The sequence below is a fragment of the Eurosta solidaginis genome, chromosome 5 (assembly GCF_040869045.1).
Source record: "Eurosta solidaginis isolate ZX-2024a chromosome 5, ASM4086904v1, whole genome shotgun sequence".
Taxonomy (NCBI): Eukaryota; Metazoa; Arthropoda; class Insecta; order Diptera; family Tephritidae; genus Eurosta; species Eurosta solidaginis.
Window position 1 is genome coordinate 149,490,632 of NC_090323.1, and position 9,252 is coordinate 149,499,883.

General features: G+C 33.2%; 1 long non-coding RNA gene across 1 annotated transcript; it reads right to left on the bottom strand.

The window, feature by feature from the left end:
• Nucleotides 1–1,628: 1,628 nt before the first annotated feature.
• Nucleotides 1,629–7,938, bottom strand: LOC137254550 (uncharacterized). The gene is made up of 4 exons (XR_010954025.1): nt 7,678–7,938; nt 7,287–7,618; nt 7,085–7,228; nt 1,629–2,111 (listed from the first exon to the last, which is right to left on the bottom strand). It is a non-coding gene; the product is annotated as an uncharacterized lncRNA (long non-coding RNA).
• Nucleotides 7,939–9,252: the final 1,314 nt, after the last annotated feature.

Below are 9,252 nucleotides of genomic sequence, written 5' to 3' on the forward strand. Positions count from 1 at the left end.
TTATGATGGCCTGGTGAATCGGGCTCTTTTTCAAATTTTCTGCCTTCTGTACCTTAAAAAAAGAAACTTTTTTTTATTGATTTTTGATTGAAATTGATACAAGTGCTTTACACCTGCACCAAACACCCTATTAAATAATTGCCTCCTAAGACCTTACTTAATGGGGCAAGTCAATTTACAATGAAACATCATAATTTATTTACAAAAAATCAGAGGATTAAAATTTCCAATATATTTGCTCTGATCAGAGAATTTTTTGGTAACAGACGAACAGAGAAAATCGTTAAGAGAATTTTCTGTTACGTCTTGCACCCTGTTAAGTTAACATGAATTTGGGGAATAGTGGTGAAGTGCAAGACGTGTCACATGCAAATGGATCGTAAGCAGTGGATGCAAAAAAAACGCCTTCTCATTAGGGGGATTCATGTAACCGTATAAATGCCTTATAAAGTGTGTAAACGTATAAATTTATCTAGTGCGTAAACGAGATGTCAAATTTTGTATGAAAAATCATTTACACAATTTGTATAAATTTACGCGCACATTTCATTCTGTAAACGCGGTAAACTCAAAGGAATGCAACCTTGCAGACATTACAGCAGGCATTTTCATCAGAAATCTCCAACATTAGCAAGTCATTTACAAGTATATCTTAGTAAAGACGTTTTAGTTTTGATTTTTCACTTAATCGTGGCATTTTTTAATTTGTATAACAATCAAAGAAATGTTGTTCGGCAATAATACAGCCGATAAACAATCAAGTTTATCAAGAGTATTACTAGGTGCGTTCATATAACAGCGTGTGTAAATGGATATAATTTTACACCTTATAAGTTTATATGCTTTCATGAGTCCCCCTATTGTGTTTAAATTCTCTGTAACAACACAACTTGTACATGCATAAGTGAACTAGGCAACCCTAGTTCAGTTATGCATTAGAAAACACATCTGTATGTACAATGACTAATCATTAAATAAAGCATGAGGTTGAAGACAACACCAGAGAATTTAAACACAATGAGAAGGCGTTTTTTCTAGATTCCAACTTTTTTGCATGTGAACACGTCTTGCACTTCACCACACACAATCCAATTTCAATGTTAACCAGTTAACAGCAGAAAATTCTCTGTCAACAGTTTCAGCTGGTGTATAAATTCTCTAGATTTTCTCTTAATATGATTTCTTTGTGGGAATATAGGTATTTAGTAGGATTAATTATATTTAAATTTTATTATTTGTAGCAATATATTTGCATGTTTTATGATTTAATATGAATTTGAATTTAATTAAGTATTTAGTAGGATTAATTATATTTAAATTTTATTATTTGTAGCAATATATTTGCATGTTTTATGATTTAATATGAATTTGAATTTAATTAATATAATTTAGAAATTTAAAAAAAGGTAAAATAAGCTTAATTTCAATGGTAAATGGAGGGTTGAAAATGGCCTTTTGGCGTGCAAATTCGTATATACGATCAAAGTAGCAGATAAGACAACATGAAAGTCATAGTAGGTTTGGCGCACCTGTTAGGCACTCGTTTAAGGCTGCATGTCTTTCAGTTTGGAACATCAATAAAGCTTGTTTTATATATATTTTTTTTTATTGATGGAAAATCCCGTTAACATATCGAATTATGAATTTTCGATAAGCAAAAGCCGTAAAGTCGATGTCGTTTTGCTTATTATATTTGTTAATTATATCATTTTTTCTGTAATTTGAAATAATATTCCAAGTATACAGTTTTATAGCCCTTTTAATTCTACCCTTACAAAGTGCAAATGTCAAGTTCATAGAAAATTCCGCCGGTTTTTTGCAATTTTTTCCGTTTTTGACTATTTTGCGTTTCAAATCTTTGATTACCTTATTCTGACCTGGAGGTCGATTCTGGAACTCTTCACAATAACAAATGTTGTTAGCGTAGACAATCATTTTTGCTGTTTGCACTAACAATTTGTTATTCTGTAACTCCGTGTTAGCAATGATAAACAGCTGATTATTTTTTATTGCTGAAAATTGTGATAGGTGGCACCTCAGGCGAAAAATGCGAAAAACACAAAGGAGAACGTCAAAATAAATTTTTAAGCGCCAAACAATATTGTGTGAATCTGGAATTGCAAAAGTGCAAAATAATAATATATTAATTAAAAAGCACACATTTTAACCCAAAAGTGGAAAAAATTGAAAATAAGTATTCAAACATAAGGGTAAGTACCTAATACTGCGAATATTTGGGTGCGCTTTAGTTTACAGCCGTACTTCTAATATTAAGCGAAAAAGTGGCTGCGATTTAGCTTGGAGTCGCACGAATTGCACTATTTTTGCTATGGAACGGGAGAGGAAGTCATTGTGTAGTAGTACAAGTGTTCCTGATCACAAATATATAAGTTTTACCACGCGCGATTTTATAGTTCTCCAGTGCATGGTGTCGGATAAACAAAAAGTGTCAGCAGCCATGTGAATCGGTGGTGATCCACAAAGAAATAATGTGTCTCTTCGGGAAGACGGGTATTTGATCGGCTATGGGTTATTTTTTGTAAGCGTAATTTACAGTGTGCGGTCAAGTGTGTAAACTTTCACTAAAAGTGTGTAAATAATGATGAAAAACGCTGTAGGAGTACGTAAAACGTCCAACTTTAACCACTATTACCTCGATTACTATAAAGCTCAGTATGCTAGGAACTATATGTTTGTGATCAGAAAAGCCTCCTCTACCTTCCTATAACAATGGTTTTTTCTAAATCAAAGGGAAGGATTTGATTACTTTTTTCGATTTATTTCAACAGAATGTCTTCGCAATCAAAAAGGAGTTGTGCATCGGGGGAGCAGCTAAGCGGCAAATTAGAAAGCCGTAAGAAGTGGCCTGAAATGGGCGCGAAGCTGAATGCCGTTGGAGGCGCGGTAAAGTCGGTTGAACAGTGGCAAAACGTAAGTATGAGAATTGAGTGAAGTAGTACTATATCGTTCCCCAATTCAATACCCACCGATCTGTATAGTCGAATAACTAATAGCTCCCCATACGTATCGAGAAATGGGCTGTTAAAAATTTTAAATTCCATTGGCGCATATGGGAGAGGCAGTTAGTTTTTCGAGTTTTTTGAACATTGTGATTTTTTGTGTTTATCGCTGTTTAGATCTGGGTGTGCGATATGTACATATGTATATATTTGTAATTATTTGGTACTTACAAATATTTTTCGACTTATTTGTTATAGGTTTGGCGGGACTTAAAAAGTCGAGTTGAAAAAGGAACAGGGGAAGACTGGCAACAGACCCCTTGAACAACCGCCCCTTAGCGAATTAGAAAATGGGGTAATAGCAGTAGTAGGGAGCACCTACATGGAAGGATCCTCGGATGTCACTGAAAATATTCCCGATCTAGAGGTAATGTGTGTTGTGTCATATCAATATATACTCCATTTCATAGTTGTAAGGTTACTCATATTGGCATGTTCTAATTTTGTTTATATTTGGTTTTTAATATTTCTTTAAAGTAAAGAAAATGTTTTCAAAAATGTTGATACTTTTTTGAAATATTTCAAATTAAAATATCGGAAAAATCTTCTTGAATATTTAGAATTTTTTTTCAAAACCCATCATCCATTAGAAAAAAAGTTCTTCAGACTTAAGTATTATAGGTACCTATAGAATCTAGAATTTAATGGCTAAAAAAAATAATTTGAAATATTTTAAAAAAATTTCAACATTGTTCAAACCGTTTTTTTACTTTAAAAAAATTTTCAAATAAAGTAAAGTTTCAAAGTTTACACAAATTTCATCAAACTTCGATAAATTGCCATGAAAATTCGCAGCTTTTTGGACAGAAGTCCTAGAAAATTTTTTAGCGCGCAGTTTTGTAGCCCATTAAATTTTACTACAATAATTTGCAAGTACGAAGTACCTCCAAATATCCAACCCTGTTGTTTCCTGGGACTTCCGTTAGAAGAATCCAATGACAATCCACCATATGGACGTGACAGTTAAGCAGGGTGAAAACACTGCTAACACAACAACAAAAATTTAAAATTTCAGGGAAAATCTTGTACTTCTAACTTGCATATTATTATACTAAAATTTAATGGGCTACAAAACTGCGTACTCAAAAAATGTTTGGAATCTCTGCCGAAAAAGTTGAAAAATTTGATAGCAATTTTTCAAGGTTTGATGAACTTTGTGTAAACTTTAAAACTTTTGTATGAGTTTTTGAGCGGGGATTACCCTTATTGCTTTAAATATATGAAAACATTTATTTGAAGCAATTTTTATTTATAATTTATTTAATAATTTGGGAAAAATTTAAACAACATGGTATCAGGACGGACAAGGCGACAGCTGTTTCGATTACACCTTTTTTAAATCTCTTCAAAGCCTTTTCTCCCGGGAATGGGATACGAACCCTGTAGTCCTACGATGGTTGACGTGTTATAAACGCATTCAGCCACGTCATGCCTTAGTTAAATTTAAAACTTTTATTTATAATGTTTCTGTTATAGATTTAAATAAGCCTGTTAAATTTAAATAATGCTACTTCTAGGAACAACAATTGAACATGGAAGACGAAGGGGGATATTTTCACTTGGTCGTAGATGAAGATGACACTCCTCAATGACCCAGCGTGTCTGAAAGCGAATCGGAGACTCGGTGTACAACTCCGAGAACGGCAAAACAGACACAACGAAGGGGAGCGAAGAGGAAACGGAATGCAGGTTCACCAACAAACCAAACAATATTTTTAAAGATTGCGGAAACACAAGCCGAAACACAAAAGGTATACACACGAAGGATAGATCATAGTTTTTCAGTTTAAATTTGTCTTTCATTTAATAGATGCTAACAGATTCCTCGCAGGCCCAGGCTGAGGCAATAACCAGAATGGCAGCCGCAACTGTAGAAATGGCAAACGCTGTTGGTGAGGGGATGAATGCTTGTGCTCATGCTTTCACGCAGTTAAAATTTTCATTACCTGCAACTTTACTTTAAATGAGAATTAAAAACATTTTTTTTCTTTAATAGTCATTTTTTGATTTTTAGTAACAAATCAGTTTTCGATCATACGGCTTTCTTAAGACCGCTATTCGGTGACATGAAAATCAAAAATCAAATATGTACTACATATATATTTTAGGATAATTTTTTATTGGCAATATAAAATTCACAAATCGAAAAATGAAAAACCGAAAACTGACATATCCTTCTCATTGTTAACTAAGATGTTCTTTGGTTAATAAATAAAAATATTTAAGAATTATTTATATGTCTTCAAACTAATAGACTAACCATTTTGATATATATTGTATATGTATGTACATTAAGCTGGGTCGATTTATTAACCTATATCGCGCCATCGATTTTTCGATAGTTTTTGGGCCCAGGAAAAAAAAGTTCCACTAAGCATACCCAAAAAAATAATTTTCGTGCCTGCAAAATTTGAGTTTTTTAACTTTTTTTCTTTGATTTTTAAGGTTTTTTTCACGACCTACTTAAAAAAGTTTAATTTGATTTTAAAATTTTCATGTATACCCTGTCCGGCTCAAAATTGTCCGCTAAAAACTTTGGCGATAACATTTTTTTTGAAAAAAAAAACCTTAAAAATCAAAGAAAAAAAGTTAAAAAACTCAAATGTTGCAGGCTCGAAAATAATTTTGTTGGGTATGCTTAGTGGAACTTTTTTTCCTGAGCCCAAAACCTATCGAAAAATTGATGGCGCGATATGGGTTAACTTTCGTCCATGCAAATCAACCCATGTACATGCAATTTTTTATAAACTGAATTTGTAAGCCTTTGTTTTGATGAAATATCAGAAATAGATTTATTTATAGATCTAACTATTTTGATACATATTGTATATGTATGTACATTAGAGTCGTCCAAAAAATAAAAGTTGTTTGCTTATCATCTCAAAAGCTTTGTTTAGGTAAAAAAAAAATTCCCTTCAGAGCTCAGCTTGATATCTCAATCCTACACTGAGCTCAATCAATTTTTATTTTCCTATATAAATTACTATGTAAATATTTTTTTTCAAGTTTTTATACGATAAAACTACGTAAAAATTTTTTTCGGAATTTTCCATTAAATAAAATTAAATTTCCTACAACAAAGTTAACCGTGGGCCAATAAAATTTATCAAGAAAGACGTTTTTTTGGTGGAAAATTCCGAAAAAAAATTTTTACGTAGTTTCATCGTATAAAAACTTGAAAAAAAATATTTACATAGTAATTTATATGGGAAAATAAAAATTAATTGAGCTCAGTGTAGGATTGAGATATCAAGCTGAACTTTGGAGGACATTTTTTTTTACCTAAATTAAACTTTTAAGACAATAAGACTTGAAAATAATCAAAAATGTTTTTTTTTTGGACCACTCTAATGTACATGAAATTTTTTATAAACTGAATTTTTAAGCCTTTGTTTTGATGAAATATCAATAAAATTCGTTATAGCTAAAATAACTAAAATAATTTTATTTAAGGGGTATATTGTCCATACAAAATTTTTAAACACTTCGACAATTTCGAAAACACTTAATTTTTGTAACTTTTTCCATTTTTGTTTCAAATTCGACAGAACTTGCTTTCGCATCACAATATAGAGTAATCCCCCTGACTGAAGCCGCACCGAGAATGTTCAACAGGGATAGGGATAGTTATGAGGAGAGGGATGGAGGTAGGACACCTTTTTAAAAGAAATTTGCGATTAGCCGTTCTTGTACACGTATTGCAATCGAGCTTGGAACAACGACATCGGAAACAATTTCTGTTTCGATTTCGGGATCATAAACAACTCTTTCGTCGAAATCGGTCTGTTGTTCACCCAAACGAATATTGTGCAATGTTGCGCACGCGTTTACTATTTTTCCTGCAAAACCAGGTTCATAGATTAGTACCCTTTGGCGTGATAAGCACCGCCATTAACTTTTAAGGACACCAAAAAGTCTCTCGACAGGATTACGTGCTTTACATAGCGCCTCATTGTACCGAAACTTCGGTGTTCCTTCTGGCTGATTTGGCAAAGGTGTCATCAGCAATTATTGCAATTATTTGCTTTTAATATTACAACCCACATGGAATTGAAACACCTTACCTATCAAAAACAAGTTGTGATTTCTAGATTCGTATGACCGCTGCATTACCCTACGTGCTGCAAATGAGCTCCAAATAAACGAATCATGTCTTGCTCCTGGAAATTTGGCGTTCACGTTTAAAATTTTAAGGCTGGATCACATATCTGCAAGTTTAAAAAAAGGCATCATTAATATAATTATTGTGTGTTATTTCCTTCCTACCATTTGTACGTTGATCGAATGGTATCCGTGGTGGTTGACGTAACTAGCTTCGTAATCTTTAGGACCCAAAATCGAAACGTGACTGCAATCGATTGCACCGATAGTGCCCGGTACAAACGGAGCAGGCGCTGATGAAAAAATTTCCTTTGCCGCCTGGCGCTCTGTTTGCGTCATAGGGAATTTCACATGTTGGGAAAACAAAGAATGTTTATTGCGCCTGTCACACGGTGTACGGAACGGCTTATTGACGTTTGGCTCATCGATATTCCCCATTGTTCCCCTACTGATCGTTGGTAGCATCCAGTGGCATAAAACCGTAACGCTGCTAGAACCTGCGAGTTATTTATACATTTATGCAAGTATATAAATAAGCCGATTTTTATAAGATTACCTGCTTTTCGGCTGATAACGCCGTTATCCTTTCTCCTTTTTGACTGGCCACTTAACTGCGATATTATATTTTCAGTTAAGCTGGGACTTAATCGGTATAGTTTACGGAACTCCGATGGTGTCAAATCGAAAGGGTTATCAACTTCCCGAAGCCTGCGCCGGTCAACTGTAGGCACATTAACTTCCTCATTACACAGATGCATTGCAACATATTCAAACGCCATTAAATTAATTTTTTACCCACAAAAAACTGAAAACAACAAAAAATCTTCTTAATAATAACACAAACTGAAATACCTTTAGCTTAGCCACAAAAATAAACAAAGCAAATCAGCTGATTGTGATTGTTGACAATAAACAAGGTCAAGTCTTGTTAAAGGTGCTACAGAATCGCTTAACAACAAAAAAAGTTGTTAAGATGTAGAAACAACATGGAATGTTGTTTAAATTAGTTATAGAATATAATTTAAATATTAAACTTTCAAAATGTAGTCTCGGTGTAAATAAATTAAATTTCTTAAGTTGCGAAATTTCAGGCAAAGGCATTAAACCATCTTTAGATCGAATTGAAATTATAACAAATTTTGAACAACCAATTTCTATAAATAAGTTACAAAAATTTTTAAGTATGATAAATTACTATTACAGATATATTAAAATGTTATCAACAGAACTTAGTCCTCTGCATGAAATGTTAACACATGCAAATAAAAACAAACTCAAACAATTTTTGTTGTTATATCGGCCTACTGATTTTAAGATCGCGGGTTCGAATCGAGCTCAAGGCCTAACAATAATTTTTTTATCATTATTATTGTTATGATAAAATTTTTCTTAATTGAAAAAATTTTTAAATTAGAACAGAAGAAAGAAAAAATTTTAGACAACTACCAAAGCTCGTTGTATAGATCCATTTCGGGAACTGCTAAATTCCTTCATCGGCAACGTTTAGGCGCCGCTGCTATAGCCATTCAGCCACCACAGCGGTTTTTTGTTTGTCTTCATTAATCCTACTTCCATTCTGGTTCGTGCCAATTGATATTCACAACACTGCGACATCTGTTGCAGAATAGCTGTGAAAATTGGACTTGTTTGTTGGCAATCAAAAAAAAATCAATTAAGAAAAAATTTATCATAACAATAATAATGATAAAAAAATTATTGTTAGGCCTTGAGCTCGATTCGAACCCGCGATCTTAAAATCAGTAGGCCGATATAACAACAAAAATTGTTAATACATCCCAGAGCACGGGGAAAAAGTGTCAATAAAATATGACACTATGGCAGCATTGCCAACAAACAAGTCCAATTTTCACAGCTATTCTGCAACAGATGTCGCAGTGTTGTGAATATCAATTGGCACGAACCAGAATGGAAGTAGGATTAATGAAGACAAACAAAAAACCGCTGTGGTGGCTGAATGGCTATAGCAGGGCGCCTAAACGTTGCCCATGAAGGAATTTAGCAGTTCCCGAAATGGATCTATACAACGAGCTTTGGTAGTTGTCTAAAATTTTTTCTTTCTTCTATTCTAATTTAAAAATTTTTTCAATTAAGAAAAAATTTATCATAACAA